The sequence below is a fragment of the Rhipicephalus microplus genome, chromosome 5 (genome assembly GCF_043290135.1).
Source record: "Rhipicephalus microplus isolate Deutch F79 chromosome 5, USDA_Rmic, whole genome shotgun sequence".
Lineage (NCBI taxonomy): Eukaryota > Metazoa > Arthropoda > Arachnida > Ixodida > Ixodidae > Rhipicephalus > Rhipicephalus microplus.
Window position 1 is genome coordinate 184,786,534 of NC_134704.1, and position 23,523 is coordinate 184,810,056.

At 48.2% G+C, this 23,523-nt stretch overlaps 1 protein-coding gene across 2 annotated transcripts in view; it reads right to left on the bottom strand.

The window, feature by feature from the left end:
- LOC119173603 (putative 4-coumarate--CoA ligase 2) overlaps positions 1–23,523 on the bottom strand; it is a 295,605-nt gene that overhangs the window by 113,611 nt on the left and 158,471 nt on the right. The gene's annotated exons all lie outside the window — the stretch shown is intronic.

The window sequence follows — 23,523 nt, forward strand, 5'->3', positions numbered from 1 at the left end:
CCAAACTTGCGCATTAAAAAAAAAGGTGTCGGACACTACGGTAGTTTGTTCCAATCGATTCGCTTGCGACGAATTTAAGAGTTAATTCTCCTTGGTGAGTACGCCATAATTTAGGGTGTGTGCATTCTTATCAATATTCGGGCTTCTCTATTAGCTGGCAATTGCATTAGAAAGTTTGTCTAGGTACGTGTGTGACTATCTTTCGTACATGCTTCTTTTTATTGCTAGTCCTAGTGCCACCCATTTTCAAATTATGCAGTAATTGTTTTCCAGAACGTCTTTTATTTCACATGCGTGTGTACTACGCGTACGCAAACGTACGCGCCAGGGTCGGGCGTGCGTAGCGTGCGTATACGTTCGTATATATATATATATATATATATATATATATATATATATATATATATATATATATATATATATGTAACGTAAGAAGGTAGTGATGGTTAGGAGTTGTTAGAGGTAGATGAGGGAGAAGTGAGAATAGAAAAAAAGGGCGTATGAGCCAGGCCACGTCACCGATTCATCATAGCGTCACGCGAGTCGACAGGATGGAGACCTGCCTGCCACTTCATCAGTCGCTCATCATTCACACAGTTCTCCGCAAGACACTCTGAGCATACATTGACTACCGTGCAAGCACCTAGCATTACGCATCGACCAACATCATGTCAGAAGCATCTACTGATCTACCCATCCCCATGTACACCGGAGCAGCGGACGATGGACCTGCACAGGACTGGTTCGACCTTTTTCGAGCTCCATGCTACCGCTGCATCACGGTCGGAACGGGATATAGTTGCCAAATTTACCGACTACTGTAACGTAAGAAGGTAGTGATGGTTAGGAGTTGGTAGAGGTAGATGAGGAAGAACTGAGAATAGAAAAAACATAGCGCATGAGCCAGGCCACGTCACCGATTCATCGTAGCATCACACACACACACACACACACACACACACACACACACACACACACACACACACACACACACACACACACACACACACACACACACACACACACACACACACACACATATATATATATATATATATATATATATATATATATATATATATATATATATATATATATATATATATATATATATATATATATATATACTCCTTCATCATGTTCTGTTATCGCCCCGATGCACTGCAAGTACTTCTCCGCACACCGCCACTGCAGTGTTCGAGAAGCTCAAGCGCTGTAATAGATCCCTTTGTTAAGATTACGCGCACAACGCTAACATTACAGATTATTCTTGAACCTTCGTGGCCTCTAGTAATAACGCTGGAATATTCGACGGCACATGTGTAAATGTCGACACGCTTCACCACTTGTAAGTTGATCGACAACCAGCGCTCTGTTCGCTGCTATCAGTGCCAATGTGCATCACTGTAATCTGACATTCCGTTTACTGGCCACAAGTTTATCGGTGAAATAAACAGTTTATCTTTGACCCACGGCTTCCTCTCTTCGTTGGCGTCACGACACCGTGACAATATCTTGTGCATGGAGTCGTAGCGCGCGCACTGTTTCTGCATATATCTGCTTTAAATATCAACCTTAGAGAAATGTACTATATGAAGAGTGGCCACTGGCGCCTTTTCGCATATAAGCAAGGACGGGTTTACCAACCGCTAGATGGCGTGCCCATGCTCGCATTTACTCCTTTTTAAGGACAGTAATAGCCCCCTCAGAAGGACAATGAATACGCAAGTGTGACGTCAATTTTTGTAAAGAAGAAATTTTATTTACTTGTGCAATTTTCTATATCTGCTCTACATCATGTTCTTCTTAGGACATTTAATGCCTTACAACAGAAAACAGCAATGTACGACTAGAAAGTGTTGCCTTTCTGCATTTGTTTCGCACAAAAAGCCACATTCATGTAGTTTAGATGTACTGTACGTGTATTCCCTTTGTGGACGAATGGGCGTTTGGCGTAGTGGTAAAGACACTCGCCCTCGAAGCATAAGGGTATGGGTTCGAAACCCAGCGTCAGAAAGGAAAAAAATTGTCATTTTATTTATACTGAAGACATTACCGGGTCTGACCAACCACTCGGCGCGCTGAAAGCAGCGCAGTAGCTGGGCCGAAGGGCACTACAGGAGCGTCCGCTTTTATGTAAGCATGTTTCTCTATGTATCAACAGCTGCCAACATGACAAGCGAGTGTTCGGAAGCACACAACATTAATTATCAGAAACATTTTAACTTAATTGCGAACGAAAAGAAAGGAGCAGCCCCATTACGAAGCAACAATATGCCTTATCTCAATATAAACTGGCCCCGCCATAGCTCTCTTCTATAACTAAGTGAACAGCATGCATATTTAGCTTTTCACAAGTCAACAGGGAACCTCATGGGACACATTCAGTCCGCAACACGATTTGCAGCGTAGTTACCTCAAAAACTGTTAAAGCCTTGCCTGTAGCCGTACTGGCCGCGAGACCGAGTAGAGTCGCTGCCTGGCGACAGCTGGCTGAAGAGGCGAACTGTCACAAAATTCTTGATTGGGCTGGTTGGTGCGGCATGCTAGACAAAGAAAGTGCTTAGCAGCGTAAACGGCAGGAGGGGATAAAAGAGACGAGAAGAGAGCGCTGAACCAACAACCAAAGTTTGCATATATTGAAGTTGGTTTACAATAAACTTTAGTAATTAGTTCAGCACTCTCTTCTCTTATCTTCTATCCCTCCTGTCGCTTGCGCTATTAAGCAATTTCTTCGTCTACCAGGTGAAGTGTGGATTGTGGCGTGCGTCGTCTGCTACCCACGTCGTCGTTATATGAGCGTATATACCTCATGCACGTTCTCAAGGTGTGGTTTGTCTGGTCATGTCAGCGTGAGTGTAACTGTTTCTACGTATACCGGGAACGACATGCGAAAGCATTTCATCTTGCTCGGCTGCTAATGCATTGTAATAAGATCGGGCAGTGCAACTTTCAGAGTTCTATTTATTGGCGTCATACCCTTCATTCACAAGCATAATTTCAAATTGGGGGGTCGCTTTCTGTTACAAGCACATCAAAAAATGCTCCCATACCTGAGGACTAATAAATTGTGTGTGAGTACAGTGTTTTATAACGACTCGGTTGTAAAAAAGAAAGGCTGTAGTCCATGCACTTGCGCACTGTTGGTAGGTGTACAACTACGGTAATGTAGTTAATTGATCGTGTGAGGAGCCTTAGATGTATTTATCCGGCCGTGGTACAATTACGTATAAATAGCACTCTCACATAAACTGTGACGTATCGGTACTTAAACTGTGCTTCAAGCAAAGTCACCTTGCGCAACCGAGTGCTTACACAAGGCCGCTGAATCAAAGCGCACAGATGCGGCCTGCTGCGTGCGCTGCAAACCGTGGGAAACGCCTAGTTCAATTGACTGCCAGCATTGCGTCACTGTTCAAGCATGGTTTGCACTGGGGAAGCGGTGCGTGTCGGGCGCTGGCAGGCTTGCTGCGAGCGCGTTGATGTCAAATATCGTGCCCACCATATTTGACATCAATATTTGACGTGTCAAATTTCGTGCCTACGATATTTGACAGGTCAAATATTGCGCCCGCTCAGTGCATTATTTCAAGCCGCAACATGACTTTTCTCACGACTTAAACTTACACTTTTTTCTCAAACTGAAACTGAAACTGACGCAAAGGGTACTTTTTTTTTCTGCGAGCGACGGACCAGTCGTGACTAAACATGATTGTCACGGCAGCCGCCAGATTTGATCTTATGCTTCAAAACTAGAGAGCATTAATGAGTTTGTTCGTCGTTCGCGTCACAGGACTGATACATGCGTTTTAACTTCTTTCACAAATAGTACCGAAAGCAGTACTGCTGGATTTCGGGCTATTTAAGGATGACTGACTGACTGAAGTGAGTTTTTTTTTTGTATAAGTCAGTCCCCCTAAGGGGTTTCGTCCACGGGCCGCGTCCACGACGGGACCGGGAGGTGGAACTAAACGGCCAGGTCGTGGGCTCTCTGGACAGCCCGAAGTTGATCTTCCTCTTTCGGACTTGTGAGGAGAGCGGTCCACTGTTCCTCTGTGGCTGGAGACCCTGCAGCCGCGCGCAGCATGGGGCATTGCTACAGCATTTGTTGCAAATTGCATCTCGGGAGCCCACATCGAAGGCAGCGCGGCTTTATTTCACTAATAAAACGTGAATAAGACATAGGTGAAGGGTAAGTATCTGTTTGTAACAGACGTAAAGTGAGAGCCTGCGGTCTCGTTAGATGAGGATGAGGTAGAGGAAATTTTCAGCGCTCAAGGCGGTAGTGCTGACAAACTTCATTGTACGGTAGGAGCGGGTCCGGCTGCCATGGCTCGCCCTTGGGCCTCGGGCCGCTCTCGCTTCTGGCGCGGCGAGTAAATTCTCACGCCTCGGAGTGAGCTAGCTCGTTGGCGTTAGAGGTGAGGGTGATGAGGTGAGCATCTTGGCCACGTGGCCGGGGAACCAGATCAAGTTTTTAGTATCGGCCCACGTTGCACGCGAGAGCACTCGGGCTGCCTCTTTACAAACCGAGCCGACGAGATATGCCCTAGCTGCGGCTTTGGAGTCTATGCAGACTATTGTGCCATTTGTGGTCACCAAAGCTAATGCTATAGCTACCTGCTCCGCGTGATCTGCATCCGTGATGGGGAGTGTTAGAGAAGTGAGGTGTTTACCTTGTAGCGACGTAACGGCCGCTACAAAGTGCTTGAAATTAACGTATTGAGCGGCGTTCACGAACGCTGCTGAATCAGGCATTGCTGCAGCTGTTTTGAGAAGGGCGGCTGCTCTAGCCCTACGTAAGCCGGGGTTTTATTGCGGGTGCATATTACGTGGGAGTGGAGAAACAATGAGGCGTTCGCGAAGCTCTGACGGCAGCGTACACTCTCTTTGGGTGATGGTTGGAGAGCTTATTTTTAGATATGCCAGGAGTTGATGTCCCGTCTGAGTCGAGGAGAGTCGAGCAATCTGGGCTGGCTTCTGGGCCTCAAAAATCTCACTAAAAGTGCTACGAAGGCCTAGCGCCATAAGTTTCATAAGACGAACGGCTCTTGTTGCGACCTCGACGACGTTGCCGACTGCGCCGCACGAGGTAGGATACTTGATAGCGGCTCCGGCAGGTCCGGTCGCTCGTTACGTGCGCGCCTCCACACAGCGCACACTTGGATGCAGAGCATACGTGGTCTGGTTCGGGAGGGCCGTGACCGCACTGACCACACACCTTGTCGGTAGGGTGCGGGCAGACATCCTGGCGGTGCCCCACTCGGCTGCAGTTGCGGCAAGTGTCTATCTGGCGTTTGTAGAGAGTGCAGCGATACATGATCGGTCCGCAGTAAACATAGTTCAGTACCTTGAGGTCGTTGAACAGGATCACGACCATGGTAGTGTTCTTCGTTCGACGAGCGCCGAGCACAGTCGGGTGGTGTGGCGTTCGTAGCATGCGTTGCAAGTCGGAGTCCGTGAAGTCGATGTCGACGCTGCGTATCACCCCACGGCAGGAGTGACCAGGTGGGGTAAGATTGGTAGCGAGTGGGTGTCGCTGTTCGATGAGAATAATTTCTTGAACGGTGCAATAAGCAAGAACATTCGTCTCTTGCGGTGTGCTCAACACGAAAATGTTCTGCACCGAATTCGAGCAGACGATATCTTCTTCGGTAGCCGACGGCGGCAGGCGTGCGGCCATCGTGAGTGCGTTGAAAACCTTGTGTTGACTGCAGAGACGTACGTTGAGGCCGCCACCCGGGCGAACGACAACTCTGAAGTGATCTTTGGATAGATTCGGCAGCTTGCTGGCAGTAGCGAACCTTTTAGGTGGACTGGGCGTTTTGGCGCCAACTGCTACTGCTGGCCCATGTTGCCCGACATGATGCGGCGCCTTGGCGCTGGCTTGTGCTTTGCTTGCGTTACGACGACGATACGCTGGGAGCCAGCCCCATCCAGCGGCGGCTTCGGGAGAGATTTCTTCACTGACAATTGCTTCTAGCGGCATGTTGCAACTGCGTTGCCGAGCGCCGGGCGGTGCGGCGCCGAGAGAGCGTAGTGGTGCTTGGCCTATGGAACGCGTAGGTTGCGATTTCAGAACTGAACTTCAAAAAGGTAGGATGGGGCCTGCCGGGTAAATTTGGTATCGAAATATTCGCAGTAACTTGCCGGTGATGATCATGTAGTGCAGAGAGGCTGAAACGGGCATCAACCGATGAAATTGGCATCGGTGTCGGGAGCCGTGAGGTACACGTCCGCACTGCTCGCCGCCACCTAGGGGTCCTCCATTTGAGGATTGCGCAGTCTTCCCGCCAACTTAAATCGCAAAACTTTTGTGATATTTAAATACTCTCAAGTGCACGCAGAAAGTATGGAAATGCAACGTTTTGTACGTAATAACATCAGTTTGTTTAAAATCACTCACTAGTATAAGTATGCACGTGTTTTCAATCACTGAATATTTTCACAATGCAAAGCAAATTAAAAAAAATGGAGTTAATGGTGTGCCGTTGGCTTCAAAGGCGCAACATTTTCTTAGAAAGGGGCTTGTGTGCCAACCTTATGAGGCGCTGCACTGTAGCGTTGACGTTGCCTGCCCAGTTGGCTAGCAGTGGTCGAAGCAGCAGTTTCAGAAAAACAACGCAGATGAGTTTTGAGTGATGAGGGCTGCCCGAGTTACACCGTGGTGCAGGGCACGTTAGCATCATCAATTCATCAATTATTGGAGAGCAGAAGACGTCTTCTTCAACTTGTAGCACCACACGCTCTGCGTGGAGGCGTTGTTTTTTCAGCGATGTGACACCTATTTCACCCGTTGTGTGCCCGACGTACGTTCGTAGCGTGACACGAGAAGGGAATTCAAACTGGCTTCTTTTCCTGGCATACTCGTATCCTTTGTTGAAGCACGCTTTCCACAGCACGCACTCCCTCAAAATTGATTTGCTGTAGGCAGGCTATTTAGTACAGAAACTCTAGACTTGGTTTTTGATAAATTCTGCAGTTTTGTGACCTTCGCTTGCTGCTTTCAGTAAACGTAAACATAGGCATTTTTGTTGCTTTCGAGAGCTTGTAGCAGTTCACGGACCATATGGTGCTCACTTTGCTATGTATGCAGCGAGTTCTTCAGGTGGCGGATTTTCGGCTGCAGGAGAATTGTTTTTTTCGCCTCTTCCATCATGCGCTTCAGATCAAGGTCTGTCTGGGTTATTTTAGCTGTACATGAGCTTTTGTTTTGCTCGCTTTCAGTGGGCAGCGCAAAGTCAGAAGTCGCGTATAAAAATCCCGCAGCTGCAGCATGTTCGTCTTCGCTGAAGAAATCAGGTTCGACATCTCCATACATGCTCTCATCTGGGCAACTTAGTGCACTATTGATCGTGTGAACTGAAGTGCTACCATCTGTTACTTCTCTTCGAGGCATCTTCATTATCGTAGGAGGGCTTATTATTTGAATATGTGTGGGTAATTGTGAAACATCGTTGCAAATTGCAGTTTACTGCCTTCCTTGTAGTGATCTTTAGCGAAGTGCCGGGAACACTCCAAATATTGGTCGCTGGGTACCCATTTCAAGTTTTTCCTCAAGTAGCCTGTATGGAGATTATTATGAGCCAAACTTGTCGGCATTCAGCTTTTGACATATAAAATTCATGGTAGGCCACATCGAGATTTTTTTTTGCGTTTGACGTGCACAGGGTAACGGAACAGTTCTTCGGCATGCTGCCGCTCAAACTACCCAGCTGACGTACCCTTCAGTTTGTAAAAGGCACAACGCATCACAATTGACGCGACTGTCGGATGTCGTTGCCCGTTAACTTACACTGCTGTGGAAAAAAGAGAGCGCGCCTCGCGGGAGTTTCTCTTACTACTAGCGCCTTCCTCGAAAATTCTGTCCGGAACTCTAAACACTCTCCCATTGTCCCCAACGCTCCGCGGCTCCACGCAGTAGGCTGCACCTTGGGTGCTTTGATCCAGTGGCCATAGCTTAGATTTAGGAACTTTTAAATAGCCCTGACGTTGAAGATAATTCAGACGGCAGGCCTGATATATAATGTCGTATAGTGTAACTGAAAAGTTCATCTCTTTTACATTGACTTCAGAATTTATTGGCATTTTTAGTGACAGACGGAAGGCAGTGGTAATTTTTTGTCTGAAAAAAAAACGTGCTTTTCCCATTAAACAGGCCTTTGTTGTAGAACTCTCATGCACGTGATCCATAGGTGAAAACTTCCTGCTGAACTCTTATATTGTCCCATGGTGGTTAAAACTTCTTGAGCCCTACACTACACATTTTCTTATAATCATATCTTGGTTTTGGGGCGGTAAACTTCACATATCAAGAAACTCTTATATATGATTTTAATATTTCTAATTGAGCAAAAACGTATGCGTAAACGTAGTTAACGCAGTGTAGCGCAAAAGGCCGTCAGCCACTGAGTCTTTCCTGACTTATCAACTGTCCCACATTTCATACTAAACAGAATGAGAGGAAAAAGTCATATGCGTATAATGTGCGAACTGCGTTACTGAACCATTCGCAGAAATAAACGGGCTTTCTACGATGTTTCTCTTTTTTTTTCGTTGTATGCTGATGACAAAGATATAAAAAAGGAGTTGAGTCACGCTACAGCAGTGTGTACACATTTGCGCGGGAACGGTGCTGACACCTATAGTACGATCTCTCAGTGAATAGCAACGCAGCACACTAGTGCTAGCATTGTTAGGATAGATCCGCTACATATGAGCATTTGCCTTTTTCAGCCTCAGGCGTGATACACAACTTCTTAAACTTGAAGTAAATCTCATGCGGCTTACCAAAAAGCCCCGATGTTTGCGCGCACAGCGCTAATATTTTCGCGGTTTCGCGAGTAAAATCTTTTATGCCGATAAAAATGAGGTGGTCTGTGGCCACCTACCTTTCGCCTTCGACGAAGAAGCGTCTTCCGACACAAAAATCAAGAAGCTTCTGCACAGTGCAAAGCAAAAGAGCCGTTTGGACCCTGTTAGGCGCAGCCAACTTTGTTTGTTCGACCAGACAGGAAGCGTTTAAGGAAGTGGTGAATTGTTAGCCATGTCCCGATCAAGTCGAAAATATTCACATGAGAGGCACATTCTCAATCCACATGGCAAAAAATCTGCCGACCAGCAAAAAATGCGACGATGTAAGAATGAGACCAGATGTGAGAAATTCTCTGTATTCGTCAGTGGTTCACTTTTTTGTTCAGCTGAATCAGACACTGCTGAGTCCCTTCCGACACGTAAAACAACTGAAAGGTTTAACGCTTCTATCAAGCCGGGCAATATGAGTTTAAGCTGGCTGCCGTTAAAAGCATAAAGTGTGAAGTGTGCTGCATTCTTAGCAGCATTTAGGGATATCTACGTTTGATATTTTGGTGAGTTCCTTTACGAGACCTTCGCGCGTGCCAACGAGAAAGTAAATACTCCTTTCTTTTGTTCAGATCTTTACGCCAGTGCGTCCATAGTAGACTGGCCTAATAAAAGTACTTTTGGTAACACAAATTCGTCTGACCGTTTGAAGAATGTTTGAAGTTTCGCAACTTCTGCCCCATGAGCTCTATTTCCTTGGAGTGTGTTTTACCGCTGGTAAACCGCTTTCTCAATGTGGACCAGGGGTGCAATGCAGGATAGGCCGAGCTTCTCAGCCAGGGGAGTTTCCTCCGACAACGCCTCCTTTGTTTCTTTCAATGCCACTGCCAACTCGCACTTCACAGGAGCAGTCGGTCCGCCCTACTTAGGGGAGTAGTCGTGATGCGACGCGACATGAGGGTTCGCGCAGTTGGCGTCAAACGGGCGTCTGCGCACGTCACCACGTAAACGCAAAATACTTGTTCCCACTCAAGTATAACACCCCTAGTGCAAAACAAGGCATCTCCAGCATGTTGCTAGTACGATTGTTTTTGCTTTTGTAAAGGAAAACGACCGATCTTTAAAGAAACCAGACCGAACGCCGTTTCTTGTTTTCAGCTTCTTCTTCTCTCTTGCAGTACTAGCCTGCACACTTTTATTCCTTTTCTTTTTCAACATACTCCCCCTCCCCAGTAGCGTCGCTCAATTCCAGTCTGTACAATTTCTGTACTGGTTTTCTGAAAATCTTCCCATCTTGAGCTTTCACTCGACAAGCTCGTATTATTCCATCTTGTCCAGGGTAAGCGTCTGTGATTCGTCCAAGGGGCCAAACTGCTCTGTAAACGCCAGGCTCTTCGACTATCACCACGTCATTTACTCGGAGGCAGTTGCTGGGATAAGCTGGGTATAGGTGAAGTGCCCGTAGTTCTAATAAATACTCTTTTTTCATCGCATCCCTATATGATCCATCATCCTCTGTCGGTATCTCAACTTTTTGCTGATGTCTCTTTGTTTAGATGGAGCACTGATGGCATCATAGTTGTTGTTGCTCTGATCCGGAGGCGCTAACAATGAACGTCCAACAAGGAAATGTGCTGGACATATTGGAGAGGGCTCTTTGGCGTCCGTATACGTGTAGGTCAGCGGTCTTGAATTAACAACCGCTTCTACATGTAGTAGCATCGTTTCAGCTTGTGTGCTGCTGAGCTTGCTTTTTTCCATAACCTTGCGCAACGATGACTTGACAGTCTGAACAAGCCTTTCTCACCAACCACCCCACCAAGGTGCACCTGGCACAATAAACTTCCACTCTATGCGGTAGTTCAGCAGAAAAGATGCGAATAGAGAGCTCTTCATGACACTCCAGATGTTCCTGAGGTTCCGTGACACTCTCCTGAAGGCGAGAGCGTTATTTGAGTACATTGTTGCGGGTACTCCTCTGCGAGCAAGCAACCTCCGGAACGCTAGCAAGACGGCGCTGGTCGAGATCGCACTCGTCAGTTCAAGGTGTACTGCTCTAGTCGTCACACAGGTGAACAGCAGGATATGAGCTTTTGATGTGTCACCATGTTGCGCATGTTGCTTTATATATAGTGGACCTGCAAAGTCCAATCCTACTACATCTAATGGCTGTGACGATAGAAGACGGTCTTCAGGCATCGGCGCATACTGCACGTTCCCAGGTTTCACCTTGTACCTTCGGCAGAGAAAGCATTTGTTGATGATTAGCTTGACTTCTTGTCGAGCGCGGATTATCCAATACCGCTGTCGTATTTGTATCATATTGTTTGCCACACCACCATGCAAAGCTCTGCAGTGAGCCTCAATCACTACCAGAGACGTGAAAGGATGTCTCTGTGGCAGTATGACCGGATATTTTTCGTCATATGTGGCGTCCATTCTGTTGAGTCGTCCGCCAAGCCGAAGCTGTCTGTTTTGGTGCAAGAAAGGGTGAAGATCGATCAGCCTAGACTGTTTGGGGAGTGGGTGTCCAAGCTTCAGTTTTTCGACGTCATTCGCGAATACTTCCAGCTGAACGTATTGGACCTAAAACATTTCAGACTTGCTTAGCTCCCGTGCCGAAATCACTTCGCTGAGTGAAGTTTCAAGTCCACTGCATTGATCCACAAAGCGAAAGACCCAGAAGGTGACGCGCAGGAGCTTCTGCAGGTCACTATGCTTCCTTATATTGATCACCGGGTGTAAGTTCCTGGATGATGCTTGAAGAAATACATGTTGCGTCTCAATCTCTGCCTCTTTGTTTATTGGTTGGTACTGATTAGGTTCTGAAGGCCAGCTTGATTTTGGCTGGAACAACCATTCACGTCCATAGCACCAATAGTGACATGCACGTAGAGTCCTTATTGGTATGCCTCTAGTCAGAACATCCCCCGGGTTGTCTTCGCCCGGGCAGTAGCGCCATAACGCTTTTTCAGTAATTTGAGTTATTTCAAACACTCTGTGCTTTACAAATTGACTCCACTTGCTATAGTTTCCGTGGATCCAGCTCAGTGTGATCATGGAGTCAGTCCGAATGACGCAATGAAAATGCTTGAAATCCTACGAGGAGCAAATGTATTTCAGCAGTTTGGCTCCCACTACCGTGGCCATAAGCTCGAGCTTTGAAAGCGTTAATGTCTTAATAGGTGCCACTCTTGACTCCGCTACTATCAGAGAGGTAACGGAGTTTCCACCTTCATCAAATGCCCTCAAATAGACACATGCTCTATAAGCCTTCAGGCTGGCGTCGACGAATATATGCAGTTAAGCCTCTTTAAGTGCTCCATGCTGTCCATCTCTCACGCAACGCGGAATCTTCATATGGCCGCGCTGTATTACATCTGCACACCTGGCTGTGCACTGCGTCGTGATCTCCGCAGGCAATTCTTTATCCCAGGAATGGCATAAAACCCAAAGACGTTGAAACGAAAGCTTCGCAGTGTTGGTGAATGGCGATAGAATGCCAAGTGGGTCATAAATTCGAGAAGCAACCTTCAGTAGGGTACGTTTCGTGTCGAGCTAGTCAGCCACTAAATACTGGGCCACCGACTTGGAAGAAAATTTGAAGTAATCATTTTTTATATCCCATTGCATTCCCAAGACCGCAGTTGCTTCTCCGGATGCTCCTTCTATTTGCTCCTCCTGGTTGTCAAAAATGTTCTGCAGCTGGTGGTCAGTGGTCTTCCACTTTGTGAGCTTCATGCCAGCATCTTTCATAATTGCTTTCGACTGCTCATAGATGCGCCGACCTTCATGGAATGTCTCCGCACCCACCGAAAAATCGTCGACATAAAATGCCTTCTTTAATGTAGAAGCGAGCTCTTTATCTTCACATGCGTTATCTGAATGGCGGTGACAGTGAATAGTTGCCATGAGCAAGAAAGGGCTTGACGTTGATCCAAACGGTACCAGTGTCATGCGCCATTCGACGAGCTTACGGTGTTGGCTTACGGAAAAACCAGAAAAACCGGAATGCATCTCGGTCAGCCTCCTCTATCTTAATTTGTAAGAAAGCCTTTTCGATGTCAGAATTGATGGTGATAGGGTACCACCGAAAGCGAAGAAAGACTTGCAACAATTCTGGATTGAGGTTCACTCATTTATCCTAGCAGTCGTTAAGGGATGGTACACCTTGGGTGTGTGACGATGCGTCAAACACTACACGCAGTTTGGTAGTTAACGATTCCTCTTCTATTACTTCCCGATATGGCATATAATATATGGTGAGATCTCAATCACGAGGAGTATGCTTAGGCACCACCTCCACGTGAGCCAACTCCAGATATTGCCGGAATACTCTGTCATATCGCTGCAACACCCTTTCCATTGTTGATAGCCTCCGTGTTAATCTTTGTAGACGCGAGAGCGCGACTTCCCGGTTGTTCCCTGGAAGCGCTTTCTTATCTTCCTTCCTAGGCAACGCCATAGTGTATCTGTCACTTTTCTTGCAAATGGTTTCATAGAATCGTGCAACAGACTCGTGGGAGGAAGGTTCCGTTTATTCTGCGATGCCCATTGCTTCTGGTTGCCAAAAAATTGCAAGATCTGCGAGGTTGATTCGTCATCAACGATTGCTTGCACTTTCAGAATGCAGACCATTAGGCTAGAGCAGCAGTCAAGAAAGGCTTTTTGGTGACTGGGTCCTTGTAGCTCCTTCCAAAAGCTGTATCGATTGCTACCAGTCCTGGAACTTCTGCACTTTTGACGATACGTCCCGACATGATTTGCCAGATGTGGTCAGCGCCGATCAACAAGCTGAGGCTATTTTTCGTTTCCGCATCAAACTTCTGTTCGTCTGCAATGACCTTCCTTCAAGACGCAGGTTCTGAACGAAGTGGCTGTCAGCGTTTGGGGAAGCAGATAACTGGAACAACGATTGCGTGATGTGCAGGTGTCAGAAACGTGTTGGCTACGCAGAGGAACCTCTACCACTTGCCATCTTTCCACAGTACTTGGTGATGAACAGCCAAACGTATTCAGCGCAATTCGTGTTTCTCTCAGCACCTAAAGGTGTAATATCTAGGAAAGATCTTCCGTGACGAACGATCGCTGGCTTCCCCCGTCGTGAATCCCTCGGACATACCTTGTTTTGGCGTTTTTGATGACAAAGGCGCGAAAAGTTTGTAGATATACTTCACTGTGATTTGTTGTGCCCCCGCTAAGTGAATCCTTGTTGCAATGCATAACTGATTGTGACGACACCATTCCTACAGTGCTGCCGGAGGCGTCAACTGGACGAGAAGGTGTCCTTGGTTGGTTCAATGTATAGTGCGGGTCGCACATACTTGATGCGTGCCTCCCGTGGCAACTCGAGCAGGTGAGTTTAACGCTGCAAGAACGTGCATGATATCCTCGGCACGTGCATCGATAGCAGCGGTTGTCTTTCGCAAGCATTCGTTTCTTTGAATCGATGAGAAGATTCGCTTCACAAGCGCGGGTGTCATGTTTCTTCGACTTGCAGAAAAAACACTCACCCCAGCTGTTCGATGTGCTGTGTAGTACGGAAGCCGTGCTGGTGCTGCCGCTTTGAGTCCTCTGTGCACGGTCATAAAAGTCGGCCATAAAAGTGTTTGCATTGCTCCCGACTTTCTTGCTCTATACGTGTGTAGGTGAGCAGCTCCTTTAACTCCGCATCAAATATAGCAGAGTCCACGCTTGGCTCAAAGACATTGGCAGCAGACCCGTTTTTTCTTAGTGCCCGACTGCGCTTTGCACGTGTGTAGGCCAAGATGGTGTCGTACGGTAGAGCTTTCTGTAAAATGTCAATCAGCATAGCGGAAAAGCTAAGCGTAGGAACATTTAGTGCAGTTAGACAACGGATGTTCATCTGCACAGCATCGTAAAGTCACCTAAGGCCGCGGACGTCACTTCCCGACGTGGTGTGAGGTGGATTGCGAAGCGCTGATAGGTGGTGTTGCTCGATCCGTTTTTGATCTCCGAAGCGTTCCTTCAATAACTCGATGGCGTCTGCATAAAAGGCTTCGGAAGTTGGAAAACCACATATCGCAGCTGCCGCTTCACCCGCAAGATAATGACGTAGGTAGAAGAACTTCGTCGTTGTTGACAAAGAGTTGTTCAGGTGGACAGTTTGCTCAAACTGCTCCCAGAAAGGCAACCATTCATGTATATCACCTCTAAATGTTGGCATGCCAAGGTTCGGCAGCCTTGGGCCAATTGTGGTCGGTACGTCAGAAGGTGATGGGTTTGCGTTCTGAGGAGCAGCCGCTGCTGAACTGTCTCCATGTCGCAAACCGTCTATCTTGCAGCGAAACTCAGCAAGCATGTTTACAGCTTTGTCGTTATACTCTGCTGCCACGACAAACTCAGCTTCGAGCTCCTCGTCCGCTACGTGCTCCTCGAGCGCATCATTGATCTTCGAGAGCTCGTTGTTGCTCGCTGACAAACAGTCATAAATACCTGTAAGTTTTGGCTTGTCCGTGGTAGGGTCACTTAGCAGTGATCTTGCTTCTTGCAGGAGCTTGGTGTTCTGGGCTCGTCGAGTGGAGCGCTTGGTCTTGAGGCAATCCATCGGATCCGGTGTTTGAGTCTAGTCCGGTCTACGCCGATCAGGAATGATTCAATGCAGTCCTCGCCGGCCGCAAAACGATGCGGACGAATAGAAGGTCCCCTCGAGTCATGCGATGAAGGAGACGTGTCCGCACGAAGGGATTCGGCACCACGATGTAAAGGAAAACTACCGATCGGCGAAGAAACCAGACTGAACGCCGTTTCCTGTTTTCGACTTCTCCTTCTTCTCTCTCACAGTACTTGCCTGCACACCTTTATTCCTTTTCCTTTTCAACAGTTTTTTTTGCACTGGCACACGCTGGAGACCCTGCTACACGCTAGTATTTAGCGGTATTTCGCTGGGCGCACTGGTAAATAGCTCCGTCACACTGGTAGAGGCGCTGGCTTAACCGCTGTGATGCTGGTGCACACTGCGAAGTGCTGGAAGCACTGGAAATTTCACTGGCAAGCGTTGGTGAACACTGGAGCACGCAGTGTTTCCATCGGCGCAACTTGCACATTTTTGTAGCGAGTGCCGTGGTATGTTTCGGTGTCGTTCAATATAAAATGCTTGATTTGACTGCACGGATTGATGCTGCTCGAACAGAAACCAACAATACATAATTTTTGCGGTGCGTTCACGTATCGCAGCAATAATGCACATTTTTCGCATGCGCCTGCCTATACCGGCCATATTCGTATCAGTCATGTATTGCTGTTGCGAAATCATGTTGCCGTGTTTGTAAGCCTAGAGCTGGATGCCACTCCTAACAGAAATTGTTTAGGGCTCCAAGTTGACGAAACGTAAATAAGCTCTCTCGATTGCTCTGCAAGGTTTCCCAGTGGAGGCGAGAGAAACAGCTGTCGTTAGATTTCGCCCTGCTTTAAAAGGATGTCTGGCCATGCTTATTCTTCTACTTGCTTCAGGTAACAGTTGCAAATGTTTGTAACTCAAATGCAGAAACTTCAACTATCCCAACTCACTGTGCAGAGAGTGGTCTCACCCAGTGCCCGGCCCAGCAAGCACTATAGGTCTATCGTGCCGGCCACGTCAGTGTACATGCTATCGGCAATTTTTGCGTTGTGTACACACAAATTTAAAGTGTGTGAATAACTGTAAAGTGTAGTTTAAACGTCCATGAACCTAAATTTTCACTTTTACCTTGCGCCGATGTTCACACGAATAGCGCTGACAAGCGATACATCGTGCTTTCACCTACGCAGGCTGTCACCCAAGAGCTGCCGGCTGCACTTAGCCGGTACTTCTCTGACAGATATTTAAGAACACGCAATATCCAGTTGGTTGTTTGGTACGATTTCGTGAACTAACTCCCTGAAGAACGTTTTCAGTGGATTGCACTAGTATTTCTTTGGGCGTTTATTTAGTGTTTGGTATTGATATTGCCACGTTCCTTTGCTCAAGTTTTGTTATCACTCCGATACGTACGCTACCCAATTCTCAGCGGTAGCCACGCCTGCAGTCTTCAAGAAGCTTCAGGACTGTAGTAGATAATTTTAATTAGATCACGCCTATTGCGCAAACTATACAGATTAGTCTGGAACCTACGTCGCCGCTAGCGATAACGCTAGAACAGTCCATAGCAAGTGTATAAATGCCGACGCGCTTCGCCGCTTGTGAGTTGATCGACGGCCGACGCTCCGTTCACCGCTACCAGTGCAAGTCTGCTACTGTAACCCGATTTTTTGTTACCGGGCACAGGTTCACCCAAAGAAACAGCTTGATCCGACAATTCAGTCTTCTGCCTTCAGCCAGGTCACGACCCCACGACATCTCGTGAAGGTGCTGCTTTCTTGGCGTACTAGACATCCCAGTCAAGCCGCGAACCAAGCCCACACCACGAAGACACCAACGCAATCCACGAGCAGCAAGTTAGCCGTAAGAAACAAGGGTCGCCATCAGAGTACAGGCTCCTATCCGACAAGACTCGGGAAACCAAGCCTTTGGTGTCAACCGCAGTGACAAAGACAGCGCCTGTACCACCGGAGCCGATCTTGCTCCGGCAAACCAAAGAGCCGCCCACTTTCTGTGGTTCGCCCCTCGAAGACCCGGAAAGCTAGCTTGAAATGTTCAACCGAGTCTCCCGCTTCAATGATTGCACTGAAGATGACAAGCTGCGGCGTGTCTATTTGCCTTGGAAACAGCCACCAGGACGTGATTCGAGAACCAGCAGTCAACCTTTACTACTTTGGACATTTTCCACTCCAGATTCTTGGCCACTATCAAAAGCGTTGTCCGCAGAGAGAGCGCTAAAACTTTGCTGGAAAATTGCGTTCAGCTACCCACCAAAAACGCTATGTTCTTCACAAAAGAAATGACTAAACTCTTCCGCCATGCAGACCCAGAAATTCCAGAGGAAAAGAAAACTGGTTCATCATGCCAGGAGTCAAAAAGGAGCTTTTTGCGGGACTGATTAGGAATCCACTGAACACCATCAAGAATTTGTATTGGAGGTGACCACTATAAAAAGTACTCTGGACATGTTCACCAGACAGTATAATTTTCGCCTTAGTCCAGACTGCGCAGCTTCTCAAGCAATTGACTCCGACGACCGGCGTGAAACTACACGAACAATCATGGAGGAAGAGCTGCACAAGCTGTTGCCTTCGGGGCAGCTTCAAGTGGATTCGATCACCGACATTGTGGGAGCCCTGTCGCACTTCCGTCGCCAGGGGCCACCGACTTCCTACCATTCGCCAGTGGGCCAGCGTAGTGCACCGAGGACTGCGACGTTTGGCGTGCGCCTGACAACCGCCCGCTCTGCTACCACTGGGACGAGGTTGGGCACACATACCGCCATTGCCAGTACCTACAGATGGGACTGCGTGGCTGCGCCGTCATTGCACCACGTCTGCAGCCAGAGGAACGGCCACGTGACATCGCCAGCTACCTCACAGGAGCGCAATGAACACCACGAATTCCTTTCCGTTCACCATCGCCCAGCCGACACATGTCACCGCACTACCGGCAGTACTCTGGCCCGATGTGGGGCCGGTCTCCTAGCCCGTATCCAGAAAACTAAGGGAAGCTACCATTGGAGGTGCGGTTGCTGTGTGACGAACTACAGAAAATCCTCCAACGACGACGATACCATGACGGAACCTTCTGAACACGACGCCAACCAGGCGAATTTCGGACGATGAAACCTCACTTACCGAAGGTGACCTGACGACCCAACATGAAAGCAACGAAACAAGCCGACGCAGCCGTGCCCCGACACCACATCCTAACTGCAGCGCGAGGCGACGAACTAGCGACTTTGACGTTCTTATCGATGGCCACAGTGCGACCGCTCTCGTCGATACTGGAGACGACTATTCCCTCATCAGTGGGTCGTTCGCCACGAAGTTTAAGAAAGTTAGGACAGCTTGGGAAGGCCCTGAAATCAGCACAGCCAGAGGTGATCTCGTAACGACGACAGGAGCCTGCACAGCGAGCGTCACCAATAACGGCCTTATTTATTCTGCAGACATTGTAGCCCTAGCGCGTTGCTCGAGAGGTGTCATCCTTGGCGTAGACTTCTTATGCCTCCACGGTGCAGTCATCAACCTAAAAATAAAGTCGATAATGTTCTCCACAGAAGAAGCACTACCGCCACGCACGCCGTCAAGGAATCACGCCTTTAATACGCTGGAAGAGCAAGTCGCCATTCCGCCTCGCTCCAGAGTCATCATTTCAGACGGCACTTTGAAAGCACTTGACTCGGAAGGCGTTGTTGAAGGCAGTCAGCATCTGTTGGTCACCCGCAAAATTTGCTTCGCAAGAGAAATCGCAGAACTGCAGGGAGGCCAAGTAATGGTTGTGCTCACGAATTTGAGCAATCAGTACAAACACGTAAACAAAGGAACGATGGTAGCATACATCGAAGAAACTGTGGAAGGCACCAGTGCTTTCGCCCTCGCCTATTCTGTTGAATATGCTCAGAGCAACCAAGCCGCTCCTTCAGCTTTCAACGTCAATCCCAGTTTTCTGAACCATTAGGGAGAACAGCTCAAGACCCTGCTTCTGCAATACGAAGATTGCAGTCAGTCGTCTTCGAAAATTCGGCATACAGTAATCACGAAACATCGTACCTTAACCGAAGAAAATGCCAGACCACTTCTTCAGAGTCCGTACAGGTTTGCGACGCGATAACGCAAGGGCGTAAAGGGACGAGTTGATGAAATGCTCCGGGATGACATCATCCAGCCGACTAAAAGTCCATGGCCGTCCCCCGTGGTGTTAGTGAAGAAAAAAGATGAAACCCTGCTGTGTCGATTATTGCCGCCTGAAAAAAATCACAAAAAGGGCGCGTATTCTCTCCCACGAATAGACGACGCACTGAATCGGCTCCATAACGCGAAGTACTTTTCGTCAATGGACCGCAAGTGTGGCTATTGGCATTGAAAAGTCCACGAAAGATACCGAGAGAAGACAGCGTTTATAACACATGTAACGAGGTTTATTGGGCGAACCTAACGTGCAGGTAGAAGATTCAAAGAAGCCACAGGACGAGAAAGATGGTGGTTTTCGAGCGCCGATCTCGTGGTGCCTTTCTCTGCAACGATGCTTCTTGTTCCCTGGTGTTGCCATTATTCCTTCCTAATAACTGCCGCAGTCGAGAAATATGAAGCCATCCTGGCGATCTAACAGGTGGGAACGAGCAGGTTGAAGTACGGCTTCAAGCGGTCCACGTGAACAATATCGTGTCCACGCAGACGATGGTCAACGAGCAGCGTAAGTGGTTCAATAGTGTAGTTGACGGGCAATGTACTCTCTACCACGCGGTATAGACCATGGTAATTTGAAAGTAGATTCGTAGACAAACTAGGTGCACAGGGTGGTACATACAGCCATACAAGGGTTCCAGGGGCGAATTACGTGGCAGGAGGGTGGTCTTCATCGTGGGCCTTTTTCGGGCGTTGCTGGTCGGCCGCACTAAACTGCTTCTCTAGTTGGCGGCATTCTTCGGCGTGACGGGCGGCTTCAGACACGGTCATGCTCTCAGATGCATCGGTGCGTATGGCAGCACAGTTTCAATTCTGTGCGATGGTTGACGTCCGTACAGGAGAAAGAATGGGAAAAAGCCGGTGATGACTTTGGTAGCGGTATTGTACGCATAGGTCGCAAACAGAAGAACCAGGTCCCAGTTCGGTTGTTCGGATGCCACATACGTCGCGAGCATGTCACCCACGGTCCGATTAAACCGCTCAGTCAGTTCATTCGTCTGAGGGTGGTAAGCAGTAGTCCTCCGGTGTACAATATGGCACTGGCGGAGAAGTGTTTGAATGACGTCGAATAGAAATACACGACCCCAGACACTGAGGTGCTTGTGAGGAGGGCCATGGCCTAACACAAAACGAAGGAGGATGAAAGCTGCGACGTCCTGAGCGGTCGCCGAAGTAAGAGCAGCGGTTTTGGCGTACCGTGTCAGGTGATCTACAGCAACGATAGCCCACCGGTTACCTGATGTAGTCATTGATAGTAGTCCATAAAGGTCAATTCCGATGCGATCGAATGGGTGGTCGGGGCACGCATGCGGCTGTAGTGGAGCTGCTCCAAGATGCGATGACTGCTTCCCTTGCTGACCCCTTAGCAGCCGCGAATAGACTGTCGAACAAAGGTAAACATCCTATGCAACTAGTACCGCTTCCGTAAACGTTCGTAGGTCTTCAAGCCACCAGCGTTAGCGCATTGCGGATCGGAATAAAATGATGCACAGATTGTAGAGCGCAGCTTTCAGGGAATAACAAGCAGCCACTTCCTGCCACCTGGTGAGAAATTGCGCCTGTACAAGAGGCCACCTCGAATGGTGAAGTGCGAAGCCTGGCATCGCATCACTCGGGTGCTTAGAAGTGGCGGTACCTCAGATACGAAGAAGTGAAGTTATCCAAAGGTCGTCACGCTGTGCAGAGGACATTCTGTTAAGAGCTGACGGCGCATGTTCTATAAAAGATGTAGAGACAGCTTCAGCGGACAGTGGTGATCGCGAGAGCGCGTCAGTATCGGCATGTTCACGGCCGGAATGGTACACGACGCGGATGTCATGCTCTTGAACTCGCTGAACCCAACGAGTACGGCGACCTGATGGATCCGTCAGCGACGACAACCAACATAAGGCATGATAGTCTGTAAGTACAGCAAACGTTTGGCCATATAAGTATGGGCTAAACTTGACAATCGCCCAAAGTATGGATGAGCACTCTTTTTCGATAACACTGTAATTTACCTCAGCCTTGTTAAGCGTTCTGCTGGTGTAGGTGACGACATACTCAGGGGATCCAGGCTTGCGTTTAGCGAGAACTGCACCAAGACCGACACCACTGGCGTCTGTATGGATCTCGGTTGCAGCCGTGGGTTCATATTGGCGCAATATAGGCAGTGATATCAGTAGACGGCGAAGATTGGTAAATGCGGGATCACACTCGAAAGACCATGACGAGATGTAGTTGGCACTGCTTAAAAGTTGAGTCAAAGGAGCGATTATGGAGGCAAAGTTACGCACAAACTGACGAAAGTAGGAGCATAATCCTACAAAGCTGCGTAACTGTTTTACAGTCGCTGGTTTGGGGAATTCAGCGACAGCGCGTAGTTTAGCCGGGTCGAAAAGAACGCCTTCCTTTGATACCACGTGACCGAGAATGGTGAGCTTCTGAGCAGCAAAGTGACAGTTCTTGAGATTCAGTTGGAGCTGCGCATTATTCAGACACTTGAGGTCATGTTTCAGGTGTACAAGATGTGTTGCAAAATCGGGTGCAAAGACGACGATAATGTCGAGGTAGCAGAGGCATATATTTCATTTCAAACCCCGAATATTCGAGTTCATCATGCAGTCTAATTGGGCCGGCGTATCGCAGAGGCCGAAGAGCATGACATGGAACACATAAAGCCCGTCCTGTGTCATGAAGGCTGCTTGTGGACAATCGGCATCTGCTAAAAGCACCTGCAAGACCCCAAACACAAATATCATGATATAATGACGAAAAAGCTTGACACCTTGGAACTAATTAAGGGCGTTCTAAATCCTGGGCGTAATCATGAGTTGCAATTCGTCCCCTGAGTTACTCAGCAATGCAATGTCGTCGGCGAAGCGCAGGTTACTAAGGTACCATTTTTGTAAGTTTATAACCAACTTCTAAGGTGGCTGTCAGCGATCGGGATACTATGAAGGGGGACACGATTTCAGTTGTTTTGTTAGGTTCCTCACTGGGGATAACATGATAGTGGGGGAATATTTCTTGGGGACGACTGAAAAAAAAATTCGTCGGTGCGTACTCGCTTAATAACGGTATGATTGTTAAGTACTAGAAATGCTTGGTGCATGATATCAATAGTCGATTCGGCAGCGGGGGTGGCCACTCACCATGCAGCCCAACATGGGGACGCTACAAGATTCTAGGTACCGAAAACATGAACACGCCAGCCGTGCACCGCTACTATAGCCAAATGTGCGTAAACCAAGGCTGTTTATTTGCACAGGGTTAACCCAAGCCGCCTAAGAAAAGTGGTAATTGAAGAAAGTAAGCCACAGGACTGCAAGGAAAGAAAGGAAAGTGAAAGGTCGAAGAGGGAAAGAAACAGATCGGAAAAGGCAACCGCCGATTTCCCCTGGGTGGGTCAGTACAGGGGTGCCGCTACGTGAAGCCGAGGCCAAGGAGTGCGTTGCCTTTGCCGGGGGCCTTAAAGGTCCAGTCATCCAGTGTCGGCTGAACCGCCAGGATCCCATTTTCCCCGCGCACGGCTCAGCCACGCATGGCTAGGCGTGGGAGGGAGTCGAAACACCCCGTTAGCTAGGGTCCGTGGTGTCCCTACACACCAAACGCCTGCTTGTGCAGACGCCCCGGTGGGGGCTTGGATTTAACTGCACTGGCAATGTTTTCAGGTGCTTGGTCAGAACTAATTCATCCCAGAGGCTGTCATGCAGATTTTTTAAAGGATACTTAGCGTGTGCATGAAAAACTTCTAAATGAATTTAAACAGTCTATGCCTTTATTAAATTATCTTTATTAAAACGTTCTGTCAGAATTTCTGCGTAGGTGCACTTCTGTACTCAGTAGAACGACAGGCCAATGAAATAAGGTGCCTCTGGTCTGAAAACGCCTCCCGACTTTGTCCGCCGTCCCTGACGCAATGCCATGTTTCATCGAAGCCAATGAAACGCAGTGCGTTCAAGATTA